The sequence below is a fragment of the Felis catus genome, chromosome D3, assembly GCF_018350175.1.
Source record: "Felis catus isolate Fca126 chromosome D3, F.catus_Fca126_mat1.0, whole genome shotgun sequence".
Taxonomy (NCBI): domain Eukaryota; kingdom Metazoa; phylum Chordata; class Mammalia; order Carnivora; family Felidae; genus Felis; species Felis catus.
In genome coordinates this window covers 52,981,731-53,007,156 of record NC_058379.1, presented here as the reverse complement: position 1 = coordinate 53,007,156, position 25,426 = coordinate 52,981,731, and the positions used below count along the sequence as shown (strand labels likewise).

Below are 25,426 nucleotides of genomic sequence, written 5' to 3'. Positions count from 1 at the left end.
TATTTGTTGCACATGTTGTTCAGATGGGGCTTCCCATCTTCCTGGTTCAGTGTGGGGCTACATGGGAAGTGCTTGCTTGAAAATGACGCTAACAGCAGGACAGCGCAGAAAAAAGGTGGGGGGGGGGTGATAAGAAGGTGATAAAGGGAAGGGAAGGGAAAGGAAAAGAAAAGAGAAGAAAGGGGTTAACAGAGCACTGGTGGTGTCACTGGAGTCCCTGGATCCAAGACGAATCAGCTCCTATATTTTTTAGCATTTTATGAGCCAATAAAATTGGCTTAAGTAATTTGAGTTGCATTTGAACTAATTTGAGTTGTAGCAGAACCAAAGTTTTTGTACCTATTTAGGTTTAGGAGTTCAAGATGGAGATTAGAGTCAGGAATCGTATAGTCTGAAGACTGACAGTCCTTATATGAGGAGATGGAAATTTTCCTTGGGATCAGAGAGCAAGAAAAAATAACAATAATAGTTTTCTCTTACTACTTGTGTCTTTCCCACACAAATTTCCCTTAAAAATTTTCAACTAAGCCTGTACTTGCTGCCACACACATATACATACACTGACATGTATGTACACAGATACACGGAATGGAAGACATTATGACAATAGGAGACCAAAGTATAGAACTCTCTAAATTTTTGTCCATTTATTTAAAAGCAGTCAATTTAAAAAACATAAATTTATAAAATTGTAAAATATATGAATGAGTATAGCATTCCAAGTGAGGGATATTCTTCGCAGCTTAAAAAGCATGTTTTAGAAAGTTAACGGAAGTAGAACCATAAAGTCTTGCAAATATAAAGGAACTTTGATGTCATTCAATAGGTGCTATTCTCTTATCCTCTCTATGAGGTGGACCCAGACAATCGAAGTGACTGGCCCATTTTCTCCTCCAAATTTGAGATTGTGCCAAGCTTATTCATTATACAACAGAGCCCTTCAAAAGGAAATTACCTCCATGGGCTGATGTGTGGCTAGACACTTAGCTTATTAAAAAAAAATGCTTAAATAAATACACTAATAAATTAATAATGAGGCGTTTTTCAGGTAAACCAGCTCTGTGTGTAAGCCCCTAATCTTTGAAGCTGATGTCATAAAGATCAACAATTTATCAACATAGCCTCTGATAACACTCTCAAGGAGTGAACACCAGATTGGAATTGCTTTGTGAAATTGTTGTTGGGCATCACCAACATGTTAGATAGGGCATGTAGAAACTGAAGTACTATCTAAGCACTTGACATAAGTTGTTTCAGTTCTTTATGAAACATATCTTAATTAAACTTTCAATCACTCCGTTCTGTTGAATCAGAGAGGTTAAAATTGCAGGGTTTAAGCTCCATGAGAACAGGACTTGTGTTCTTTTCAAACTATCTGTACCCAGCATCCAAATGAGAATCGGCATAAAATGGATACTCACTAGATACCTGCTGAATGAGTGAAATGAGACAGATGGTATTCAAATAAAATGCCAAGTGACTACAAAGCCCATGTTGATTCCAGGATGACCTATTGACTCCCAGGCTCTGGTGTGAACAGAGCTAACTGATCATGAAAGGAGTTGTGCTTTAGCTCCTATCTCTGAAAAGATTGTTTGTAAAATCTTTTTTTATTTTTTTAAATTTTTTTTCAGTGTTTATTTTTGAGAGAGAAAGACACAGAGTGCAAGTGGGGGAGGGGCAAAGAGAGAGGGAGACACAGAATCTGAAGCAGGCTCCAGGCTCTGAGCTGTCAGCACAGAGACCAATGTGGGACTCAAACTCACCAACAGTGAGATCAGACCTGAGCTGAAGTCAGATGCTTAACCGACTGAGCCACACAGGCTCCCCGATCATTTGTAAAATCTTAACAGAAAGACTAATATGTACCTTAAACCAGGTAAACAGAACTTTGTCAAATTTCCCCTGCTAAGGCACCTAGCTTTACAATACATCAAAACACCAAAACAAAACAAGAAACAAACCTTGCCACAAACTCTACCCATCTGTTCACCAAATAAAAAACCCACGTTTTAAAAAACTTTGATAGACAATGATGTTAATGTGGCTTCAATGTAAAAGTCATGCTAGATTCAGGGATGCATTTTGTTAGCTCATGTTAGCTCTAAAGTTTGGTCACATTCAGTTCTTTAACATTGGATTATACTTACTTTCAAATAGCATATAAGACCCTTGTAAATCTTCTAGAGTAATCCAGCCATTGCTGGGTACAAGAAAAGACCAAAGGAAAGAGTCACCTGTCCTCTTACAATCACAGATTCTACTAATGTGGAATGGTACATGAAACCAGTAGATAATTACTTAAGGTTTTATAGTCTATGAAAGCAGACGATTTCATAGCTTAGCAGAAAGAGTCTAGAGGGAGGTGAGGGAGATGATATACCACTGAGCAGATAATCTGCTGCCCACATCATATGGTCATCAGAGGTCAGGCATATTAGTCATTGAATAAAACCTCGGGTTTATTGTGTCTTCGTCTAGGATGAATTTGTTCCTAATTTCTGGAATAGCATCAGAAATCACTTGGCAAGCCCATGACAAATTTGCAAGAATGTTTGGAGAATTTCAATGTGAATATTCTCCTACTCTCAAACGATACAGACTTTATTGCAGTGTTGAGTTCCACTGGATGCATAACATGGACAAATAGTCTAAGAATATTGAGAAAATGCAGAATATAATCAAAAATTATTGATGTTGGAAAGTAGGCTTGATAGAATAAAATGTTTGTATTCATTCTAGGTAGCTAAAGCTTGGAAAGGGTAGTCATTTTTACGTCTATTCAGTCAACAAACATTTATTATTTAAAAATGGTTGAATTTTTTCATCATCTTCGGTTTCTCATAGTTTTTAATATTCTCTCTCGAGTTTATATGCTTTTACCTTTCGCTCCCTCTGCCTGACTACTTCTCATCTTCAAAGAGCTGGGGCTGAGCTCTGGAATCCTTTCTGACTCTCTAAACAGGCAGTAAATACTCTTTCTACAGGCTCCTAGAGTGCTCTGGACTTTTTTTTTTTTAATATTACAAATTTCTGTTTAATTTCTGTTTTATATATAATTTATTGTCAAGTTAGCTAACATATAAAGTATCAGTGTGCTCTTGGCTTTGGGAGTAGATGCCTATGATTAATTGCTTCCATACAATACCCAGTGCTTATCCCAACAAGTGACCTCCTCAATGCCCATCTTCCATTTTCCCCTCCTTCCTCATCAACCCTCAGTTTGTTCTCTGTATTTAAGAGTCTCTTATGGTTGGACTCTCTCTCAGTTTGTAACTATATGTATTTTTTCCTTCCCTTCCCCCTTGGTCTTCTGTTAAGTTTCTCAAATCCCACATGTGAGTGAGAACATATGATATCTTCTTTCTCTGACCGATTTCGCTTAGCATAATACATTCCATCCATGTCGTTGCAAAAGGCAAGATTTCATTCTTTTTCATTGCTGAGTAGTATTCCAGAACTTCTAACAGAGCATTTATCCCTCTTAGGTTTTAGGCTTTAGTTTTCCCTAAAAAAGAAAAACAATACAAAACAACAATAAAACAACAAAACTCTTTAAATTCCTTGAGTTCTCACACAGTGCTCAGAACACAGTATGCATTCATAAATGCTGTGTAAATGAGTAAAGCAGTGAAATAAATGATTTTTAATCCTTTCAGAAAAAAACATGGTCAAAGAATAAGGAAGATAATATGGAGAAAGTGATGCTGGGAATCCACAGAGGTTCATGGAAATCTCTTTCAGATCCCCCAAAAGTAATCCTGGGAAATCCACTTGAAATTTTCTCCATTTATTATTGAACATTTTTAGCTTTGACTGAGTTTTTTTTTTAATGTTTATTTTTGAGGAGGTGGGGAGGGATAAAGAGAGAGAGGAATAGAGGATCTGAAGTGGGCTCTGTGCTGACAACAGAAAGCCCGATGTGGGACTTGAACTCACAAACTGAGATCATGACCTGAGCCGAAGTTGGATGCTTATCTTACTGAGCCACCCAGGTGCCTGTTTTTCTTTTTTTTTTTTTAATAAGGATTTAAAAGTACATGAAATTAAAAGCTCCAACCATTTCCAAAACATTATCTTCTCAAAGTCTAAACTAAATGCAAAACTTTAAACTACAAAAGGAAACAGCTTGGATGAGAGGTTACTTTCTGAGACAAATGAAATCCAATTCATTCAGCACTAATGGGTACATGGATTAACTTGACATTATCCGTGGCCAGCAAGGTCATCTCTTGGAGACATTCAGTTCTCTAAAGATAAAAGCAAATGGGAATGTGCTAAGTTACTGAGGGGAAACTCAGCTCCCTAATAGGCACTGGCCACCTCCCAGCCTTCCCTAGTGTTGCTGCCTCAGCAAAAAATGCCTCATCCTCATCCTCTGCCCATCACTTTAGTACCTGGCTTCCACCTCCAGGCACAGAGGCTGCCTCCTTCCATTAACTTTTTGGTTATATCTTAAAATCAGAAGAACACATCTAAAATACCTCTATGGCTGATTTCATTCTGACCTGAATTGCAGTTGACTGTTTACACATTTCCCCATACGTACTCATCCTTCTCTTACACACACACACACACACACACACACACACTCTCTCTCTCTCTCTCTCAAATATGCGTCTTCTTTCCCTAGAAGAAAAAGATGGGGACTTACTTGTCTTTCACAGAGTCTTTCATATTGTAACTTAATATGTCTTCATAGGAAGAAGTAAATAATGGAAAGTAAATGAATGGGAAGTGCTTAGTTAATGCTTGTGGATAGTTTTCCTAAATAAAGGAAAGAAAACAAGTAAGCGTGAAAGGAAGAAAAAAAGGAAGGAAGGCAGGCAGAGATATTTGGGCACAAAGTGTATGATGTACTGAAAAATGCAATTAGAAGGCACCATTTATATACCCTTGAATTTGGAGTAGTAGGATAGAATATTTTTGTGTCTCTCTTTTAATAAAGAATATGCTGTAAAAGGACATTAAATAAGGGAAGAAAAAATGTGGTGAAGGAAAATGGAGAGATGTAATCTGCTGTTTTTAAAATGTTCCCTGAGATTCATTCATGCCAGAGTGTGGATTCTGCAACCTTGCACATGCAAGCCTGCACTTATTGTATGTTGAAAAATAAAACAGAAACCTAATAGTTTGATTGAGGTCTTGGCGTAGCCTAAAGAAAGTTAAAGAGACCCAGTTTTCTTAGATAGCTAACATTATAAAATGGAAGAATTCTCAGAAAATAAGGAGTTGGACCAATTTTATATTTTTCCAAACCAGAGACCAGTTGGTAAATGCCACCACAACATTTATGTTGCAGAATTATGCATCTCCTCCAAGCTCTGAAAGAATACAATCACATACTTATCTGATGTTTATATGTTTATCTTAAGTCAGAATTAACTTAATATGAAAAGAAATCATTTATTTTCTGGGTCAAAAGCAAATTCTAATGACCTTGTGGAAGAGAGAACTGTTTTAAAATTTCTGTTTGGGGCGCCTGGGTGACTCGGTCTGCTAAGCGTCCGACTGGCTCAGGTCATCTCACGGTTTGTGAGTTTGAGCCCCGAGTCGGGCTCTGTGCTGACAGCTGGGAGCCTGGAGCCTGCTTCGGATTCTGTGTCTCCCTCTCTCGCTGCCCCTCCCCCGCTCATGCTCTGTCTCTCTCTGTCTCAAAAATAAATAAACATTAAAAAAATTAAAAAAAAATTGTTTGTATGCCTACATCCACACACGTTATTGATTTTCTTCAGCTCTTCTCGGAGGGGCATTCATTAAAAATCCTGCATCTAAAATCCTACTCTCGTAAATTATATCTCAAAAACCTACCCAGTCTGTCATCACTGCCATTTTCAAGAAGTGTTTATCAGCCCTCAAGTGGAGTGTTTTGACAGCCATCACTCTGGAGGCCACTCCCGAGTTGAGAGGATTGTGATTCATCACCTTGGAAAGAGGGAGGCGGTGCTACTTCTGGAGGTGGGTTTGGAGAGGAACCTGAGGTTCTAAAACCTCACCAACATGTCCTCATTATTCTGTGAAAACTTCTTTGTCCTCCTCTAATATATCAACTCAGCTCATAGGGATCTTTTTCTTTTCTTCTTTGTGGGCACTCAATCTGTGTTGGTTTCCTAAAGCAAAGCGATCCCTGACATAGGAAGCTTGGGCCTCCCTGGAGGGTTTGGATACATTTCCCAGGTCAAACCAGACGAGTACTGATTCTGGACTTCTGTTATGAGAAGGGCAAGAAATTATGTAAGAAGTTCTGTGTCATAATACAGTCAGGATTTGTTTTTTAACTGACTAATATTTACCTTCTGAAAAAAATGAACTCAAAAACATTTTCATTTAGAACAGCATCAAAGAGGCTGATATCAAAAGAAAATGTTATTTTGGAAAGGTTCGAGATGAAAGACACAAAACACGGGCTGAGAAAATTATTCCAGTTTTTTGTAAGAAAACTGTTTCATCCAGGAAGGAAACATGTTCTTTGGGATTTAAAAAGCTTAGTAATAAAGATTATAAATTTCAGAATGTGATTTCTAAAAAAAAAAAAAAAAAAAAAAAAAGCAACAACATATCTGGTATTCTTCTATATGAAAACTACTTTGTAGACAATCTACACACAGATCTTCATTAAACACACACTCACACACACACACACATCACGCTAAAACTGCTTATTCAGTGACGCTGCTCACCAAAGGAATTATTCTTTGACTCTGTTTTTAGTTGGGCGTGGAAAGGTAATTTTCCCTCTTGGCAGGAAGCTTGAAGGGGAGCCAAAGTGAACACCCATGTGAACACAAAACAATTAGGAAAGACTCATTCTGAATCAGTTGGTTCCCATGAACAAGCTGGGATTTATTAATCTGCCCTGATTAAAATTAATTAAAACATAGACTTGGGAGTGGGTAAACAAGTGAACAGGGAAAAAGACAGTCAGGGGCAACTAAATATTTAAATATTCTGAGATCATAAGAATGAACATTAATAAGAAATATAATTAGTACCATCATTACTTTTTTATTAGTCATTATTTTTAAAGAATGAGAAAAGTATTAGTGTTAGAATTTCTATCTCACAAATTTGGTTTTATGAAAGCATAGATAGATATAATTCTTAAAAATTAGATATTCTCAATACTTAGAATTCATAATTCTTTTTATATAAAAAGATTTGTTTCAGTTTTTGATAGGACTATACAAAGTCAAGTTACTAACCACGTGAGGTAGTTTTCTTTGAGAAATGAAAAATAGCGCTTATTTGAAAATAGAACTTTCTTTTCCAAATTTTACAGAGTTAAAGATTTTTTATGGAAACATTAGAGTATGTATTAACTTTCTTGTATACAATATTCGCTTATGAGTGGAGGCCAACATAATTGTTATAAATAGTTGCCTAACATGTGCATGGGACATTTGCTTTCAAAGTTATGAGTAAGAGGTCAAGTTGGACCCATCAAGTGTGTTCGTACAAGTACAAATAGCTTTGGAGGAAAAAAAAGGCACCACCCAAACATCATTATTTAATCACAAGTGCAATTAGTTGCAAACATTTTCAGGCATAATTTTGTCAGGTCTTAGTGTATTATTCTGGCTAATAACAGCAGAGGTCAATGCTGAAAAGTTGATCCTATTATACCTTAATTCTGAGAGTTAACTTGCTTTGATCATGAAAATATGTTGTGTGCATATGGATCGAAAATAAAATCTCATGGGATTTTTGTCTTCTTGAGAAGACTTACTGGCTCAAATTTATTTTCAGAATTTTGTGTCCTTCCACTTTCTACAAAACAGAGTCATAGTTAGACTTCCAGAGTGGCTTTAGAGTGCTCTAAAATAATCTGTCCTGGAAAAAACAGTGCTTTGTGTTCAAAGTTGGGCAGATAAAGGAAAAGTTACATCTAACAGTTTTGATTAGAGACTAGTGAGACCATTGGAAATCGTTATTGACTCAAGATAAAGAGGCCCTGCTCCAGTATCCAGCAAATAACACGTCACTGAAGTAATCGGTTTTGTTTTTCTCACCTGAAAAATATGGAGATAGCCACAACCAACATCCACTTATTTAACAGGAATATTTTGTTTATAGTGACCACAATTGAGAAGAATTTTGAACTTGGAAGATATGGTGCAAAGACAATTTTAAGTTGTCATAACATTCTGTAATTTAACACATGAGAGTTTTGCTTCAATATTTAGGAAGAATCTCCCTAATTCTATAATCTGAAGAGTTTTTCTCTTCAATTTTGCTGAAAGTATCAAGTAGTTTACCTTTTATTGGAAAGAAATTATAACATCAGGTACTATTTTTAATTAAAATGCTATTTTAGTTGAGCTGATCATTTTTATCCATTATCTTATATTTCTATGTATTCTTATACATCATAACCATATTGTATACATTGTTTACATCATAATATTATCAGTGAATATGACTTTGTATTTTTGAAGGTACTACCATAGTCTATCTTGTCTTATCAGAATTCTCTAACCTGTTTCATTAAACCGATATATTTTGGGTTTTTGACCTTTTTTCCCCTTTAATTTTGTTATTGTTATTATAAGTGTTCCATTACATCTCCATGAATTTCTCTTTGCTGTTTCAAATGCTTTCCTTAGGATAATCTATATTTAGTTTTCTCTTTCCCTGACCTGTACTATACTTTATAAAAGCCATTATTAAACTAAAAGGTAGTATTTTATTGTTTTATTGTTTCCCCCAAATCTGACCTCAATTAATATATTAGCTTCTTTTTAAAAAAAATTTTTTTTAAAGTTTATTTATTTTTGAGAGAGAGAGAGAGAGACAGAGCATGAATGGGGGAGGGGCAGAGAGAGAGGGAGACACAGAATCCGAAGCAGGGTCCAGGCTCTGAGCTTTTTTTGACCCAGAAAATAAACGAGGCTTGAACTCATGAACCACGAGATCACCCCTGAGCCGAAGTCAGACACTTAAAGTACTGAGCCACCCAGAAGTCCCCTAAAGTAATATTTTAGATCAATGATTTCTTAATCATTTTAAAGAAAATAATTTTTAAAACTATTATGTGAAGATAACACTATTGAAAGGGATTTAAAATTTGGCCTAGTTTGTATGCAGTTAAAATTAATGATCCATTAACAAAACCACTCCCAGAATTTTGAAAGAAGTTCCTTCAATGAAAGATCCCAACATTATGGTAGAAAATAAATTGCATGACGTGATAAATTTTAAATCTTAGGCTGAGTTGCTATACATTCATTACGCTGACCCAAAAGTACTGCTCTCCTGAATGTGCTCTTCCATTCATTTATGTGTTTGTCATTTTATCATCCATTGGCCACTTAAACAGGACTATAGGATGTATACAGTAACTGGCTACCCTAAATTTTTGCATTCATTCAACATTGTTAGTTTACAGACCCTTTTCTAGGCTATTAGGTTACAGTAACATAACACATTTCCTTTCTCCGAGGAATTTAGAATCTGTGTTTTTCTTGCTACAGAAAGTTCCATTTCTTCTCATGTTTTTCCCTTAAAAATACTACCTAATCTTAAAAACCCAGGTCATCCGATGCCATTTTACTGAAGTTCCCAACACTCACAGAATTTATCCCTCCCACTTGTATCTGTCAGATAACTTTGTTGTTAGCCCTATTTTTAAGCACATATCCTATTCTGTCTTTTGTTATAGGATGGTGTAATGGTTTGAAGAATACTCTGGAGTCAGACCTCCTGGGTTTGGTCCCATTTCTATATCACTGCTATCTCAGGAAGTTTGTTCACATCTTTGTGCCTCAGTTTCCTCGTCTATAACAGTGCTAGAACCTACTCCAATGTTTGTTGTAAGGATGAAATGAGATACGTGTGAAGTACATGCACTAAAAGAATATTAACTATTACTATCTATCTTTCTCTTTAGTTTGTGAATTGCTGGAAAAAGTACTCTATTTTATTAGTTTTTGCCTTGCTGATAATTATCACAGTGAATATCAGGTAGTAATAATGAGTAACATTTTAATCTGGAACAAGTTTTTTAATCGGTCATTTTTCAGCTTTGAAAATCACCAAAGCATTTTGGATAAATCTCTAAAAAAGCAAATAATTAGACTGATTAAAAGTAAAACAATTAGGTAGAAAAATGAAATTGCTTGAAAAAATATATATCCTTGAAACCTCAAGTTTAGGAGGTTTATGGGGGGTGGGAGGGAGGGGAGGGTGGGTGATGGGTATTGAGGAGGGCACCTTTTGGGATGAGCACTGGGTGTTGTATGGAAACCAATTTGACAATAAATTTCATATATTGAAAAATAAATAAATAAGTGTTAAAAAATAAAAAAAATAAAGAGGAGGAAATAATAAAAAAAAAAAAGAAAAAAGAAACCTCAAGTTTATTCAGTGTGATTGAATTGAAGAATTGACCCCTCAACTTTTTCAGATCCTTGGCTGATGGGTAAATTTGGCTTGCTTGGTAGATTTCTAAAGAAATCTGTATCTTTCTTTTTTTTTTTAATTTTTTAAAAGTTTTATTTTATTTTATTTGAGAGAGACAGAGACAGGCTGAGTGGTGGAAGGGCAGAGAGAGTATTCCAAGCAGGCTCCATGTCACCAGTGTGGAGCCTGACGCGGGGCTCGAACTCACGAAATTGTGAGATCATGACCTGAGCCGAAACCAAGAGTCGGATGCTCAACTGACTAAGCCACCCAGACGCCCCAGAAATCTATTTATTTTCAATTACCAAACAGATGGTATATACCAAGGTGGGTTATAAGACCCATTACAACTAGAATTAGCAAGATCTTGTCCCAGTCTCCTCAACCGGCATTAGAGTGCAGCTCTAAACTCCATGGTCACCCATCAGAAAGGATAAAATAAAAAGACAGAAAATACTGAGGGTTGTCAAAAATATAGAGCAATTGGAATTTTCACATGTTGTGGTTGGAATATGAATTGGTAGAAACACTTTGGAAATTGGTGCTATCCACTAAAACAAATGAATGTGTACCTACCCTATGGTTTAGTGATTCCACCTGCTTGATATATGCCTGTCATAAATGAATGAATATATGCACTGCAAGACATATGGGAATGTTTGTGGAAGAAGTGCTATGCATAATAGGCCCAAGCTAGAAATGGCTCAAATGTCCATCAATAGAATGGATAATATATTACAGTGTATTCATATAAATTAAGTACTATACTGCAGTGAGGATAACTGATCAATAACACTCCCAAATACATGAATGAATCATACAAACATAGTATTGGGTGGAAGTAGCCAGATACAGAAAAGAACATACAGCATTATTTCATTTATTTAAAGTAAAAAGACAGAGGTGCCTGGGTGGCTCAACCTGTTAAGTGTCCGACTTGGGCTCTGGTCATGATCTCACATTCCCGAGTCTGAGCCCCGAGTCAGGCTCTGTCCTGACAGCTCAGAGCCTGGAACCTGTTTCAGATTCTGTGTCTCCCTCTGTCTCTCTGCCCCTCCCCTTCTCATGCTCTCTCTTTCTTTCTCTCTCTCTCACACACAAAAATAAACATTAAAAATTTTTTGAAACAATAAAAATGAAGTAAAAAGACAAAATTTTAAAAACAAAAAGCAGACAAAAAACCATGCTGTTAGAATTCAAGCTAGTAGTTTCATTTGAAGTAAGTGATGAAGGGCCTTCATGTTCTAGATCAGAGAGAGCTAGTGACACGGATATAGCCACCTGATAAAAATTCATTGAGCCATATGCGCATGATAGGTGTACTTTTCACAGGAATCATAGCTACACCATATTTGTATTCTATGTCAATTTAAAAAGTAATTGAACTTTCCCTATGAATCTGAACAGAGCTTCTTATAAATTTGCTTTTATAAAGAACTTGTGGGTCCTGCCTAAGGGAAACAGGGAAGCAAAACACACTGCAAAGTCCATCTCCTAAAGCCAAGACTCCACTTTTGTGTGTCCAAAGGCATCTACATTACTCTTCTCTGTCTAGAAGGATAACCCTAATACTGCTTTTCTAGAGTTTCAAGGGAAAAACAAACAAAAAAAGCACACAAAAATACCCACCCCCTTCCCTTATCTTCTGACTCAGCCACAGGAAAACCTGGCAATAAGCTCCGATGTTTACCCACCCTATCTAAAAACATAGGGGCCTTTATGCAAATGGAATTCCTCTGGCACCACAGCTATACCTGAAGAAGTCAAGCATCCTGGTTCCATAAATAATAATTAACACTAACTATTATTCATCAATCACAGAAACTAAGAGTTTATATTATATTTTTGGGTTCTAATTTCCTTGTACTGAAAGTCCATAGAGGAAAGTCAATTTCTAATGGGAAATTTGAAACTAGATGGGGGTATGGGTGCTGCATCTTTGGTGTGATTAGCCTGTTCTACCCACGGGCAAAGGAGGAGGGAAGTACTTTTGTAGAGTGACTCTGTCCTCCCTCTTCTTTTCCTTGTTCACTTTGGCAAAGAACTGCATATATACTTTTATTCTGCAGGAGGGATCAGGAGACAAGTGTGTCCCAAATGCAGAGTACCTAAAATTTCTAGGTAGCTAATGTGGAGTAATAACACACATTCCTTCCTACTAACTTTGTTTTTTAATTGTATGCCTTCAGTTGAGTGCCAGAAATGAGCTTGATGCTGTCCACAGTTCACTTACTATCACATTCCATGAGATTAGGAAGAGTTTAAAATACAATTGGTGTCATCTCTGCTTTCAGTGATAATTAAATTATGTATTGGCTGCCCTTTTATGCAAGTGTGAAATCAGCTTGTTGGCTAGAACCAGTGTTTTAACTCTACTTGGTTTGTGGCAAGACTGACTCCTCGCAAAACAGTTACTGAACTTCTTTTGTCCTTCCCAAATGTCCAAATCTTCTCTACCTGACACATGATGCGACCAGCTCTTGTTTTATTCATGGCCAAATCTTGCTGCTTCTTCCTCTATGTGACTTTCCAAATTTATTTTCTCTTTTACTACTTTGATCAATGCAATTTTTTTCTGGCCTCTACATCATTTCTCTTTCTCTCTGTTATTGCCAAACCTTATAATCCTGACTATTATAATTTTTCTTGCCTCTGTCCTCTAAAGGCCTTCCAAGGCCATTGTGAATTGCGTATATGAACACTTCTATTGTTTCTTAATATTTCAACTTTTCTTTTTTTCTTTTTTTTTTTTACGTTTTTTTATTTTTTTATTTTTTATTTTTTTTATTTTGGGGACAGAGAGAGACAGAGCATGAACGGGGGAGGGGCAGAGAGAGAGGGAGACACAGAATCGGAAACAGGCTCCAGGCTCCGAGCCATCAGCCCAGAGCCTGACGCGGGGCTCGAACTCCCGGACCGCGAGATCGTGACCTGGCTGAAGTCGGACGCTCAACCGACTGCGCCACCCAGGCGCCCCATGTTTTTTTCCTATTTCTTTCAAGTTCCCCATGATACAATCATGCCATTTTCTCTTCTATATACCTCTTTCTATTTTCTGTTACATCACTCATGCTTAAGTGATCCAATTTCAGTTAAAATGGCTTTCCCATTCTTGTTCGTAAATTTTCGTTTTCAAGCCTATTTAGCAAAGTGTGAAATAAAGGAGCCCAGTTTTTCTCTCTATATTTCTTCATCTATATGTATAATGTGCTTGCTGGGTGTTATAGTCTATAATACTAGCGAGGAATTTAGACCAAATCTTCCAAGAATTTTTAACTTGCTAGTCTTAAATACACAAAAAAATCAGATTTATAGGATGAATATGTTGGAAATCTTTGGCTTTCAATTTATAAGTAGACTGAATCGACTTCTTTGTCTCCATTTTCTATTTGTCCTGTACTCAATAACATCCAGATAAATCATCACTCCATCCATGGCCTGTCAGCACCCAGGGTCTTGCTATTGTTGCTTCTGTGACTTTAAGTCCAGTTCTGGTGCTTTTCCTCAACCTTTGGGAAATACCTCAGGAAAATCCCTAATATCCACAGGCTCAAAGACTCTGAAAATGAAGAGGGAAGGAACAAAGATGAAGAAAGAAAAAAAAATGGAAGAAAGAACAATGATATGCAGGAGAATAAAGGAGAGAAACAAGATGAAGGAAGGTGTGAAAATGCAACAGGGGCAGAGCGGGAAACTCTGGTTGGGGAAGGTCTAAAGAAGGAAAGTTGCTGAGGTTGTATGGGACTGCCAGGAACTTTCTCTTTGCTGAATCATGTAGTTCCATATGGGTCAGCTGGCTTGCAAATTACGATTTGCAAAGAAACACCACATCTTTGTACCGGTGACACACAAGGCTTCACTAGTTTGCTAAAATAACATTTGATTATACGGTAATCTAATTTAGGAAACATGGTAAACGGGCATTAAATTTTAGATAGCAGGTGACTGACAAACACTGTAGAATTTGAACATTTATCCACATGTTTAGATATGGACTAACAAGTGACTGGAAATCAACCAATAAATTTTTAGGAATGGAGAAACACATCTCATTTTGAAGGAAAAATACCTATATCCAGAGAAACTCTGTTGATGAATGATATGGCAAAAGATTAATAGCTTTCAGTACTGAGAAAATGCTTGTTCCCTCTTTTTCTTTCTTTTTTTAAAATTTATCTTGAAAGAGACAGAGATAGCACAAGTAGGGGAGGGGCAGAGAGAGAGAGAGTGAGAGGGAATCCCAAGTAGGCTACACGCTGTCAGCATGGAGCCTGGTGCAGGGCTCAAACCGTGCGATCAGGACCTGAGCCGAATTGGAGTCAGACACTTAAATGACTGAGCCACCCGGGGTCCTCTTCAGTATTGCATGAGTGTGGAAGAATTTAGGTGCACCTGACTGGGGTAAATGGAAAGATCCGGATATTATGTGATTCTTATTAATGAACTGTATCTTTCAGTTTTTCCTACAGGCTAACCTTCCCCTTGAGGGGACTTTGATCTTTGATGGGGTATTTAATCAGGGATGGCATGATTGGTCATGATAATGAACTATCTCTTCCTAGAAGGGTCTCTAATCACAATGTTTGGTCAGGAAACTGGCATTTTAATAATAACGATAACAGCCATAACCATCTGTGTAGAGAAAACATTATAGCTTCAAAAGTATGTTATCAAATAATATTTTATTGGCAGGCAAAAAAACTTTATGGGTTTTCATTTAAAACTCAATCGAATTGAACAAGTACCTTAAAACCCAGTGTTTAAATTAGAATTTCCCTCCTGATATATGCAGCCATGCTTAGTTTCAAGAATCATTGTCATAATATTCATCATGATTATTTGCTTCTATTTCAAGAAATGCAAAAAAAGAATTGGAATTAAAAATGCTTTTTTTCTGATAAGAAAATGACCCAAAGTTGGAAATTGGACTTTTGAAATGTATCTGTCACTCTGCTGACATTTATTAGTAAAAAAAAATAATATAATGAATCAAGAAACAGAAATCTTTATAGATATAAAAAGCCTTCACAAAGATTTTTGTATTGAGTATAAAATGTATTTGAAAGCATAGGCTACACTTTAGGTAGGAATCCCTTAGAGATCACATCATTGTGATGATGATAGTTACATTGTTTTCATAATGAATAATGGTTTGTAACATTCTTAGCCATCTTCACCACGGAATTTAGTAATACTTCATGAGTGAGTACAGCTGACTACAAAGGTTGAGAAGAGATTTGCTTAGGATGCTGCCACCTTCAGGAAACTTTACCTTATGATAATTTTTATCTGTTGTTTTGGAGAATCCATTTCTGTTTGGAGAGCATTAAAATTCCCTGTACTCAAATTATGATTTTCTTTTACCCAATAACAGAGAGTTGAATGGCACTGTTGATATTTTTAAAATTCTATTTTGGAAAGCATTTAAAATGGGTTGTGTTATTCCATTAAGAAAAAGAACATCATTTTTATTAATGGAGATATGATGTGAATTTTATATTTAAAATATTATCTCTGACTTAGCAAAATACATACATCACTACAAGTGGTTGGATAAATAACTAAATATTATTCCTTTTTAAGAGGTATTAAATGATAAAGCAATTCACTTACAACTTCTTAGGCCTTTTAATTATGTGACTAATAATACAGTCATTCTTCATTAATTCTATAAGACATACTGAAGGAACTTATGCTTCTGTTTATTTTTTTTAATTTTTTTTAACGTTTATTTATTTTTGAGACAGAGAGAGACAGAGCATGAATGCAGGAGGGTCAGAGAGAGAGGGAGACACAGAATCTGAAACAGGCTCCAGGCTCTGAGCTGTCGGCACAGAGCCCGACGCGGGGCTCGAACTCACGGACGTGAGATCATGACCTGGGCCGAAGTCGGACGCTCAACCGACTGAGCCACCCAGGCGCCCCTGCTTCTGTTTAAAAAAAATCATCTTTCACACCATATTGGGTTGAAATATTGCTAATTATTTTGAAGTTTGCCCAAGGTCATAGCTCATTACAAGTGTAAATCTACCTAAAACTAAGGATTTGTAGAATTTTTCAATTGACAATAAATTCCTCAAATTTCCTCAATTCTTATCATGTCCCGAAGAATAAAATCACAGATGAATAATAATTAAACTGAATTATTAACTGAACCACCCAACCAACTGAGCCACCCAGGTGCCCTGCATGTATATATTTTTAAAGAAAATTTAGTTTCTACCTCACACTGCTCTTACATGGTTGGAGTATTTAATTGCAATTAAGATACTTAAGAAATTTTCTTATATATAACAATTTATCCTTGCACTTAGGGGATGATCAGAAAGGAAGTAGAGAATATTGGCTTACATATAGGAAAAAGCAAAGGGGTGTCAGGGCATGGATGTGAGCTCTTGGTTTGAATCTTGGTTTCTCAACTTATTGTGTAACCTTGGGGAAGTTACCTAAACTCTAAACCTTGATTTCTCATCTATAAAATGGGGAAAATATTACCTGCTTCACTTTTTGTGGAGTTTAATGAGACAAGGAATGTGAAGTCTTTAGCACAGTGTCTAGAATACGGAAATCTCAAAATAAACATGTTTGCAATCATCTTCTACTTTCATTCACTTAGGTGTAGATGAGCAAATTGTCTGGTAACCTTGTTTGGTACAACGGTCTCCAACCAGCCTTTAAACTTTACTTAATTGATTACATCTATTTAAAGCCTGCCCTTCTTTTATTTGGCCAGCTATTCTTTGTAAGCGTTAATGCTTTCTAAAGACATAGAACATGTGCGTACGTGCACGCACATACACTCACAGAGTATGCAGAGGTAGCTCAGGTTTTGTTAAGGCAATTTAAATGTTTTCATTTATTTATTTTTTTAAAAATTCAACAAAGTTTTTTATTTATTTAAACAATCTCCACACCCAACGTGGGGCTCGAACTCATGACCCTGAGATTAAGAGTCTCGCGCTCTTCTGACTGAGCCAGCCCGGCATCCCTAAATGTTTTCATATATAACAGAAGCACAAAGTCCCATTTCCAGTTGGTTGTACTTTGCAAGATACTTTGCAACAAGATTTTTAAAAACTGTATTCCCAGAGAAATAAGGATTTATACAAATGAGAAGTTCCCTAAGGGAAGGACAAATGATGAGCACAAAAGCTAATGCTTTTCTCTTATGTATTGCCTAGTAGTTTCTTTTCTTTTCTTTTTTTTTTTTAATCTTGATTGCTTGCTAGGTTTTAGGGATATTTTAGGTCTTTTTTTCACTTCATTGATTATGTTTGTTTTGGAGTTATGTTTGTGTGTGTCTCTGGACCTGCATTTGCTCAAGAATACTTCCATTCCAGCAACAATTTCTTAATCAATCACCTGTAAAGTTATTCAAAAGGCCTAGTAAGACACAGTGATTTTTAGGGAATGCCTGGCTGGCTCATTGGTGGAGCATGTGACTCTTGATCTTGGGGGTTGTGAATTCTCCCCCCACATTGGGCAAAGAGATTACTTAGTAAAATAAAATACTGGTTTAAAAAAACACACACAACCATTTTCATATAGTGGCTTTGCAGCCCTTAAACTTGCTCAATTTTTGAGTAGTTATAGGCATTTTTACCTCATGCCTCAAGATTTTTACATACAGAATTATACCATCTTTAAAGAAAGTCCGTTTTTACTTCCCTTTTTCCAAACGTCAGGCTGTATGTTTCTCTCAAAAGTGTTATATTGATCAAAACAAGCCAGATACCAAAGAATATAGACTTTATAATTTTATTTGCATCAAATTCATGCCAAGAGTATGCAAAACTAATTTTGGTGATAGAAATCAGAAAAGCAATTAGGCTTCTTATTGGAAAGAGACACGGAGAAATTTTCTAGAAGGATAAATATGTTCTATACCTTGATGTGGGTATGGGTTACAGTGGTATATACATATGTCAAAACTCACTGATCTATATACAACTAAGCTTTGTACATTCTTCTCTATGTAAATTCTACCTCAGAATAAAAACACTTTCATTTTTCATTTCATTTCATTTTATTTTTGGTATGGGGAGATAATGGAATTAATGACTAAAGATTTACATTACAGGCCTCCACATAGTTGCATTTGGCTCAGAACTCTACCCTTGACAGACCAGGAGTAACAGCCCTAAATCTAAACATGAAACTTTTGTAGGCCACTACATTCAAAGGTTTACATTAAGATTTTAGATGATTAAAAACCCAATAACCAGCTGAAGAGAGAAAATGATCACCTCCATTGGGATAACAGGAGTTGAGCTCTTTTCATTTTAAATCTTGCCCAGCATCAAGGTGCTAATGAGAATAAAAGATTCAATTAATACTTTTAAAACTTAGGACTTATTATATACAGGTATAAATTGATATATATATATATATATATATATATATATATATATATGATTCTATCTTTTTGGTAACTTGGGTTAATAGGAGATTACTTACTTTAAAACTGTAAGGTGATATGCAGGCAAATGCTACATCCATTTGTAGGTAATTCAAATAGGCTGGAGACAGTCTGTAATTACATGTGTTTATAAATATAAAGCATCTATACACAGCTAAATAAAATCTGTATTCAGCACAGCTCAATATACAAATTCTTTCCTCAGAGAAGGAAAGCATATTAAATGAGTGAAATGAGTCTGAGCTGCTTTAGTTGAACATTAAGTTGAGGGCAGGGGACAAGCCGCTGATAAGAGAAAAATGTGGATCTGGTTCTCAGAGTGAGAAATGTTAAGGAGGTGCAGTTTGCTTTGTAAATAGCAACTGTGGTGAGACACAGAAAAACAGATGGCTCAAACACAATGCCAGTCACCATTTACTTCAAACAACCTTCTACTTCTATTTAATTTATATGCAAATTTCCAAAAGTACTAGCTTTAAGAAGAGTTGTATAGACAAGTATATTCAGTCGTTTAAAGTGTGAGAAAAGGTTTTAAAATTTTTGTAAAAACATTTGTTAGATACACTGATATAAATTCGAATTAAGAAGAAATCACACTCTTCTGTCCTTAGTACACACTGCACTACAAGGGAGTGTAACCTCTGGTCCTCCTTGCTTTGGGCACATACAGCCATCTGCTTCTGTCATATACATCCGACTGGTTTTCAAAAAGGTCAGGAGATAGAGCACTGATTTGTGCTTTCAGTGAGGTATAACATGAATAATAATTTAAGAAAAAATAAGAACAAGCTTTGATAGAAAGGAGTCATGCTACAGTTAAAAAAGAAAGTAAATAGGTCAAGACAGTACCAGAAAATATCAGAGAACTCTGCAATTACCAAGGACTTTATTACCTTTCTAATTGAAGAGTTATTTATTTCTTTATGGCTCTTAAATTTAAGATGGTAATCTAAAAATTGTTTGGAGTGTTCTATAGTTTTGTGCCTATGGTACTGAAATTTTTGGAATTCAAATTCCCTGAAGACTAGTGATAGACTTATTATAGAAAGGTTTCCCTTGTAAATTCCTTAATTACATTTTACCTGTGAAACACCCATTTTTAGTAATATATTTTCAGCATTTAAAGCATATCCTTGGGGCGCCTCAGTGGCCCAGTGGGTTAAGTGTCCGATTCTTGATTTTGGCTCCGGTCATGATCTCATCAGGAGTTTGAGCCCTATGTCAGGCTCTGCGCTGACAGCTCGGAGCCAGCTTACGATCCTCCCTCCCACTCTTTCTCTGCCCCTCCCCTGCTCATGCACAGGCTCTGTCTCTCTCACAATAAACATTTATAAATCAATCAATCAATCAATAAATTCTTTAGGTTTATTCTTATACCTTATTATCTGTTCACATATTGAACTGACTTCAATACAATAAGTATCAGATTGAACTTAAAGAGATACAGCTTCTGGTAGGCCTATCGCTCTCCATCTTTATCTCTAATGTATTAAGTTTATAAAACCTAGGCTCCTTATCTCTAGTATTAGCACTTTTCTCTTCATAATTTTCACTTACTTTGCACAATGATGAGATGAGATGAAGAAAATTCAACTTACAAGACATTCTTTGGGGGAAGTAATTGGATTGTAGGGAAAAACAATTCAGGAGAGTTTCTAGTTAGATACTCTAGGTTAAATACACCAAAAATCAAATCTAAATGATTAAGCCAACTGTTTTATCAACCCAGTGGAATTAAAACAACTGTTAATGCCCAGGGATAAAGATAGTAAGCAGACATTTGCAACTATGCTTTAAAACAGAGATATCAGATGGGTATGTGGTATTTGAACCAGTAGATCTTTGAGAGTTGAAACTAGAAATAGATGGATTCATGCCTCAAGACCAGAGGCCTCAAGGACTGGAGACAGATACAGATGGAGAGGAAAACAAGGTGAAGGGTCAGTATTCAGAGTAGTTAATACTCCATCTTCCAAATCTTGCACAGCTGTTGGATGTCCCTCCTTTACTCAAGTAGAAGATTAGAAGGTTACTCTCTGGAGAGGTCAAGTAGAGAGACTCTGGACTTACAGCCACCCCTGTGATGAAATAGGGCTTAAATTTCTACATTTTGAATGGTAAGATCCTAACTTCTTTCCTCCATTAGCTCAGAGATGTTGACTGCCAGGATTATTTCTCCAGGGTAGGAAAATGGAAGAAAATTCCTCTCTGGAAATTTACAAGCTCTATCCCCTCTCCAAAGACTTACAGACATTGAGGGTCAGTACTCAAACTTAATTTGCTAAAGAGATTATCCCGTAACAATGTCTTTAAATGATAAGTACTATCCATGCACACTGAACTTCTATTCAGTTTCTCATTGCCTTGTTCTTAAATATGAATGACATCAAACTTAGCCATTCAATTAAGTGTCCGACTTCTGCTCAGGTCATGATCCCACCATTCACAAGTTCGAGCCCCACCTCAGACTCTGTGTTGACAGCTCAGAGCCTGGAGTCTGCTTCAGATTCTGTGTCTCCATCTCCCTGTACTCCTTCCCTGCTCATGCTCTGTCTTTCTCTCTCTCAAAAATAAAGAAAAATTTTAAAAAATAAAGAAATCTTCAGATATTCAATGTCTTAAACTTTTTCTCTCATGTGCCCTTTCAAAGCTAGTAGAGGATATTATTCATTAAAATTAAAACTTAATCTAAGAAGGAGGATGACATGGATCAGAAGTCAGAAAATCCAATAGATAAGAGAAAAAAAAATGCTCAGGATACTGGTGAAAGAAAGACCCAGTATGATAACTGAGTCCTGCCTAGAGAGCAACTATACAAATCAGAGGAGAACAAAGACTCCGGGCGATTTGTCTTTAAGAAAGAATCGTAGACTGCTGATATGTTTGAATGATTTGCATTTCTCCTAGAGATTTTGGGCGTGATAGGTACATACAAATCTAAGCAAGCAAATAAACAAGCAGAGAAAAACACAAGGCACGAAGTGGCACAAACTTCAAACTTTGTGTATAAAACACGTATTAGTGTTGACTGTGTATAATGTATCTAATGGCAAGCTGGCTTAAATTTGAACATAACAAAGTTGGAAATTGTTCATATGAGCTTAAAAGTGTAGTCAGGCTTTAAAGGAAACAGTCCATGGTTTTCTGTTGTTTAGACTTTATGATCTATGTTCTGTCCGCTTAGGGTGGGTGGTCGTCCTCAAGATGTTTGATTGACTTATTGTTTTAATCATGCAGGTCTTTGCTCACACATCACTTTTCTGATCAATCTACTAAAAACAGCACCTGTGTCACTGTATATTAACTTCCTCTGCTTTATTTTCTTTATCAGACATACCAATTCCTGAAATTATGCTATTTTTAAAAAATTGTTTATTTTCTATCTGGTTCTCTGCTGTGTCCTAGCACTTAGAACATTGTGTGACATGTGGTAGGTGCTCAAAACAAACAAACAAACAAACAAACAAACAAACAAACAAACAAACTGTGTGATCAGGGAACCCATACATGGTAAGCTCCATGGAAGCAGCGAATGTCTTGTTGACCATTGTATCTTCAACCTCTCACCAAGTGTCTGTTGGTATAGGTATTCCAGAAACCTGTGGATGAATGAATGAATTAAATCAATGGTGGTGAGATTTCTCTTAATTTTTTAAAAAGTTTATTCATTTTTGAGAAAGAGAAGGAGCCCGAGCAGGGAGAGGCAGAGAGAGAGAGAGAGAGAGAAAGAGAGAGAGAGAGAGAGAGAGAGAGAGAGAGAGAGAGAGAGAGAGAATCCCAAGCACTGTCAACACAGAACCCAATGTGGGGCTCAATCTCATGAACTGTGAGATCATGACCCAAGACAAAATCAAGAGTTGGACACTTACCTGACTGAGCCACCCAGGAGCCCCTCTCTTAAAATTAAAAAAATAATAAAAATTATTTTTAAACCTTTGGGGGCTTCACACAATTAAAGAGAAGTCATTTGTGCAGTAGGACTCAGGATGACTAATGAAATAAATTATATTCTTCTCCTTGGGCGAATCTCAGAATCTGAACTGCAAACTCTGAAGATGTGTGGTATGTTCCCCTCACACCTGAGTGAGCAAATCCCAATAAACATGATTACTAACACGGTTAAAGGGTAAAAAGTATACTCTAGGGTCAATGTCAGTTCAGTCTCTTTGGAGTTCTATCCATGGCAGGTAATCTGCTTCTTCCCCTTCTTCCCCGTATTTGGAGGTATTTGTCGTTTATACAAATCTGGGAAAAGGAGGGAAATAATTTTGTACATTATCTGAGAATAGTATAACTAGAATTCTACTGACTTCTTAAAGCAATATGATAAGAAGTGAAAACTATAAGAAATGGGCCATCCCCTGAAAATGTAATCAACAAGTATAGACAAGTTCTGGAGAACACAGTTGTGAAATAGTGAACATGGGCTATAGGTGGTGGGTGGGGGTTGGCACCTTCACTTCTCTGTCTATAAATGGTGCATGGTAAGTTGCATTTTATATTATATATATATTTCTGTTGGCTACATATTTCCATTGTCCTTCTTGATAAAAATATTTATGTATTTTTTAGAAATCAGAGAGAAAAAGAACACAAATTCATTTTGATTTAAGAAAGCAATGACTAAAAGAACATTCCATTGCTCATTTTGATGTTTTTAATAGCTGAGAGTGTTTTCTGACTTTAATCTGGGGGTTCCACTTTTAATCAGTGGTGCTGGCAACACAAGGAATGTGGTTGCCCTTAGGCTAAGACAAGATCCTACCTGTTGTTGCTGTGAGCCTTAACTCTCTAGCGCAACTCTGATTCAAACAGTGTGGGGAGAGAGAGAGGGAGGTGAGGAGAGGGAGGGAGAAAGAAAAAGAAAGAGAGTCTTAAATTAATTTTATTTAGGTGCATATGTCCTCATTTATATCAAAATATACTAATAGCAGGGAGAAATTTTTTGGACAAGTTAATAATAAGGGTGATTTATACCTAAAAAATTTGTTTTCAAGTTCATTTATTTATTTTGAAAGAGAAAGAGAGTGAATAGGCGAGGGGGAGAGAGAGAGAGAGAGAAAGAGAGAGAGAGAGAGAGAGAGAGAGAGAGAGAAAATCCCAAGCAGGCTCCGTGGTCAGCACAGAGTCCCATATGAGGCTCGAACTCACAAACCATGAGATCATTACTGAGTTGAAACCAAGAGCTGTACACTTAACCTCCTGAACCACCCAGGTGCCCCATAGATGATTTATACTTCTTAAGTGATGTATTTGTGTTGCTCTTCAGTGCCAGTCCTGGGGTCTGACGTTCACCCAGGACACTGGAGGGCAGAGAAACACTAACTGCTTGGTTGAATAGCCAGCACAGCTGGGCTGTAGCAGCTCAGAGGTGTCCCGCCCGAGATTGCCTGCGTGTTTCCTGTGACGAACAACATGTGTGGGCATTGGGCTGAAGCCCCTGGGAGAGGGGAGGGCACCAGCAATGTGTGCCTGGGTGGGTGTGCCATCCATGAAAACAGGCTTTTGCCTGTGTCCTCAGTATCATAGTGAAAGGGGACTGTGGGAGCCCCCAGTTCAACCAACCCAACCAAGTTCAAGTTCTCATCTCTCTTTTCCTCCGCTTCATCTCTGATGGGGGTGAAAACATCCTGCAGAAAATGAGGGATGGATGAAGGATGTCAGAACAGAAGCCAGCAGCATCTACTCTGCCAACTAGAGAAGGCTTAGCCTGGAAAGGGGAGAAGACTTTACCTTTGAATGAATATTGAAGAATTGATTCTCCTATTTGCTGTGTATATACTTTCTTCTGGACATTTTGATTTCTAAATTAGAACTATGCCTTTTGCGGCCTTGTGACTTACAGTTCCACTCATCTAGAAATAAACAGAGCGTTCCTGGGAACCACTCCAGCTTTATCTAGAGGCAGGGAAAGATTACAGCCAATGAATATATTTTGAAAGGGTGGTGGGAGACCGAAAACTAAACTCCTATTTTGATTAAACCACAAAACAGACTAAAACTCTGTTAATTCGTTTTCCTCTACATGGTCCTTTGACTCACCTTAAGGCAATAAACTAAAATAATTTAGTTTAACAAGAAATCGTAATTGAGAAAATTATTCAGGGGTACCTGGGTGGCTCAGTCGGTTAAGCATCTGACTTCTGCTCAGGTCATGATCTCGTGGTTCGTGAGTTCAAGTCCCGTGTTGGGTTCTGTGCTGACAGCTCAGAGCCTGGAGCCTGCTTCAGATTCTGTGTTTCCCCTCTCTCTTTCTGCCCCTCCCCCTCCTCATTCTCTCAAAAATAAGTGAACATTAAATTTTTTTAAAAAGTTATTCAATCTCCCACACTATGTAGCATTGTTTGAAATTTGTATTTTACACATTTTCTAAATTTATAAGCAATGTGTATAAGAAAGTGTCCCTACACGTTATGGAGGGTAACATCTGTCCTTATCTAAGAGTTGCCTAACATAGTGAGGTTGGATATGGGCCAGTGCAATCTGAGGATGCTCCTTAATAAAGCAACATCCCCAGAAATAGATGAAAGAACTCTGTGCGACAACCGTTGACACAAGGAGGTGATTATTAGGACATAAAGCGAACATATTCTTGAAGAAAAGCAGGAT

The 25,426-nt window shown here is 36.8% G+C and overlaps 1 protein-coding gene and 1 long non-coding RNA gene across 3 annotated transcripts in view; one reads left to right on the top strand and one right to left on the bottom strand.

Moving 5' to 3' along the window:
* Nucleotides 1-25,426, top strand: part of DSC1 (desmocollin 1) — a 346,452-nt gene that overhangs the window by 194,632 nt on the left and 126,394 nt on the right. The gene's annotated exons all lie outside the window — the stretch shown is intronic.
* Nucleotides 3,339-19,080, bottom strand: LOC111557317. The gene is made up of 3 exons (XR_002737315.2): nucleotides 18,856-19,080; nucleotides 4,655-4,767; nucleotides 3,339-3,508 (listed from the first exon to the last, which is right to left on the bottom strand). It is a non-coding gene; the product is annotated as an uncharacterized LOC111557317 (long non-coding RNA).